Source organism: Mus caroli, chromosome 9 (genome assembly GCF_900094665.2).
Source record: "Mus caroli chromosome 9, CAROLI_EIJ_v1.1, whole genome shotgun sequence".
NCBI classification, from domain to species: Eukaryota; Metazoa; Chordata; class Mammalia; order Rodentia; family Muridae; genus Mus; species Mus caroli.
Window position 1 is genome coordinate 5,860,220 of NC_034578.1, and position 3,712 is coordinate 5,863,931.

The following is a 3,712-nucleotide window of genomic DNA, read 5'->3' on the forward strand; positions in this document are numbered from 1 at the left end:
GAGAGGGAGAGGGAGAGGGAGAGGGAGAGGGAGAGAAAAACACGCTGGTCCTCAAGCCATGTGTCTTTGTGTAACAAAGATATATTCCTCCCATAGCCACCACCATCAGGGAGCAGGACCAGCTGGAACCTGGGTTAATATCATCATAAAACATGAAGGATGGATGACCAAAACACTTGACTTCATTGGGAGCAGAATGATTAGAGCCTGGTTAAATAACTGCAGTTAGGTGATCAATAAGTGCCAGGAGGAGACATTTTTGATGTATTGTTTGCGGGAATTAGTGAGGACCCTGTAGCTGATTGACTGGTACAAACCTTTCTTTACCTAGCACTGTCTTTCCATTACTAAGTAAAAATTGATGCCTTTCTGTGATCATATAAAGACCTGGTATTGATTATAACTCATGTCTTTTTACCGCCCCTCCCCACACTTTTAGCTTGTCCTTTGGGACACAGTATTATCATATATGGGCTAGCCTAGATCTCACTATGAAACGCAGGATGGCTTTGAACTTCCAGTGCTCCTGATCTTTCTGCCCCACACTACTAAGTGATGGGATTATATGCATGTGCTAGCACATTTGGAGTTTCAATTTTTTTCTTTACAGAGTAAAACCATAGAAAGACTTCAATATTTCTTTGTATTTACATGTTGCAAATGTTGGAAATAACATCCTCCATTTATGTCTTAACTGAGCACAGAAAAGAATGTTTAATATACTATGCTAAAAGAAGTACCCCTGGATCCAAGAGCTTTTAATGTTGGATGGAATGGGGGCTAATTACTTTTAAAACAAATGTGTTTGTGCTTACAAGACAAAACATACTAACAATTATTTAGAATTTAGTTGTTTGCCTTTGTTTTGAAAGATATGAATTGCTTTTTCATATCATGAAAAGAAAACCAATGCCTAGCAGTCCTTATTTATTCCCTCAGTGTTTGTGGTAAAAGTATGATATTCTGAGTTTTTTTAAGTCAATCATACATGAATGGTTGTTTTTATCAATGAGTTAGTTACTTTGTGATCCCCTATATTTTAGCCATTATTTTTTCTTTCCTCTCTCTCATAGTTAGTTTTCATTCTGGCTGATCTTACAATTGGAACATCTAAGAGTATTGAAATTTTTTCTAATGAAATAACTTGTTGAGTTACCGTCTGGTTGCGTCATATATAAGAAACTGCTTCATAGCAAGAATGCTTTGAGAATGGATTAAAATGTCACACAATTATTTCCAGATAAAACATCTGTCCATCAAATGTCATATTGACACCTTCCTTAGCATACATCCTCACTCACAAACCCTAAGGAGATTCACATTCTATGTGGCTCCTTTTTTAGGGAGGGGGAAAAAATAAATGTGTTCCATCTCCTCAGCTCACCTAGATAAAATGTTCAGTTCTTACAAATACAAAATGAAAACTCTAAAATACTCTGGGGGTTAGAGAGGTAGCTCACAAATTAAGTCTGTTCTTCCAGAAGTCCTGAGTTCAATTTCTAGCAACCACAAGGTAGCTTACAACCATCTCTAATGAGATTTGGTGTTCTCTTCTGGCCTGAAGAATACATGCAGGCAGAACACTATGCATAATAAATAATTAAGTCTAACAATAATAATAAAAAATAACTCTGACCTTTGATTTTAGTGGAAAAATGAAAAGAAAATTAAAATTGAAAGCAGTTGTTCAGATTCCAGTCAAGATCATTTGTGAATGACGAGATATTTGTCTCTAGCAATTTGGGTCTACCATGGACCCTGTGCTACAGGTGTCTGAGGTGCTCATTTACATAGACACTTATCTCAGCAACCCATAGTCAATGAGTGCATTCCTGGGTCATGGTGGGGCACCTATCTAATGAAAAAGGAGAGGCAAAGCTGTACACTCAGCAGGCTTGTCTCTTTTTTTCCACCTAGAAATGACTACACTTGTAAGGATGGTTGGTATTTCCTCTTATTTGTTATGGTAGCTTCTATTATTTGCTATCTATCTATCTATCTATCTATCTATCTATCTATCTATCTATCTATCTATCATCTATCTATCTATCTACCTACTGTCTATTTATTTATTTTAGTTTTGAGGCAAGGTTCTCAGTAGGGCATGCAGGCTAGTCTCAAATTCACAGTTCTTCTTTCCCAGCCATCCAACTGCTGGAGTGACAGGGATAGTGGTTACCTAAGTTTTTAGGTAGCAGTTTAAAAACATAAAAAGTTAGCTTTCCAGTTTTGGGTTTTTTTTTTTTTTTTTTTTTGGTCTTTCAAGACAGGGTTTCTATGTATAGACCTGGCTGCCCTGGTTCTTTGTAGACCAGGCTGGCCTCAAACTCAGATATATGCCTGTCTCTGCCTCCCGGCTGCCTTCCAGTTTTGAAAAGTTAATTTGTAGCAGTATACTCCTGTAATTAAATAATTCACATTTCATTTTACAGATATTTTCCTCCAAAATATTTATTTTCTTAAATCTGGGAAAAGTTTTCAATCCTTTTACTTTCTTTGGAATTGAACTGAAAGTGAACATTGATGGAAAAAGAGAGCATTTAGTGTTCATATAAACATGCAAATTATTCAGGGTCAGGGCAGCAATCATTTCTCCTCTGCTGTCTGTGGGCAGCTCCTAAGATTAGGCTCCATCGTTATCTCCTGGTTCAAAATATCTGAAGCCTGCTGCATAGTCCTGGATGCCATGTCTATTTGAGGAGTTGAAATAGGCTCATTTGGGGCTGATCTCTTTCTTTTTGGATTATACCTGCATCATATTTCTTAAATCCTAAACAGGTGAGCTCATAAGCAAAGCAAATGGACAAGAACAGTAAACCTAAATTACTCTTTCAGTAGATTTAATGCTCTTTCAAGAGGAGTAATGAGAAGAATTCACACGGGAGCCCATTATCCTTAATGTGAGCCCACAATGTGCCGCTCCTGTGAAAAACTCTACAATTGGTAAAACCTTAATGAAATGGTTCCTTACAGTGATCTTTGCTTTCTTCAACTCAGACTTCGTTTCCTCATTTCATCTCTCAGGAAGCACTCTCTCTTCTTTGACTCTCACCTTATTTCCTATTTTCTCTTTTCTTTCTTTAGTTTTTGGCTGCTTTTTTTGGTTTTACAAGCAAATGGTGTTATTTGTTGATTAAAATGAACTTTGCAGAATCAGCTTTTAATCCGGTGCTCCAACACCAGACAGCCAACAGGCAAATGGGCACTCTAGTACTGTATTGGTGCATAAGGTTCTAGATGAAGCCTCTGTAAGAGGCAGCTCATTCATTGCCTTTGGGATCAGTGGCAAGTGGCCATTCACTTTTCCTTGTTACACAATCTCATTAGAAAAGTTGGGACTTGTATTTACAACTTTGAAGTAAAATAGGAAAATGGTGGCTATCTTTTCACACAAGTCCAGACTCTTAAACTAACTAACTAACCACCTAAATTAATTAAGTTACTAATTAATGTGAGAAAGGGACTTGCAACTTAGCCCAGGCTGATATCAAACTGCATAAGTAGCTCAGACTGCTTCAAATTCTCTCCTCCTGCCTGGGTTCCATCCTCCTTAGATGACAATCATGAGGCTCTACTCTGGAATTGTCCAGTTTGTAAGACTTCACTTTAAGTACCCAAGGAGCTGAAGGGATCCGCAACCTTATGGGTGGAACAACATTATGAACTAACCAGTACCCCGGAGCTCTTGACTCTAGCTGCATATGTATCAAAA

The 3,712-nt window shown here is 37.7% G+C and overlaps 1 protein-coding gene across 11 annotated transcripts in view; it reads right to left on the reverse strand.

Moving 5' to 3' along the window:
- The window catches only part of Cntn5 (contactin 5), a 1,179,522-nt gene that overhangs the window by 119,342 nt on the left and 1,056,468 nt on the right, over positions 1 to 3,712 (reverse strand). The gene's annotated exons all lie outside the window — the stretch shown is intronic.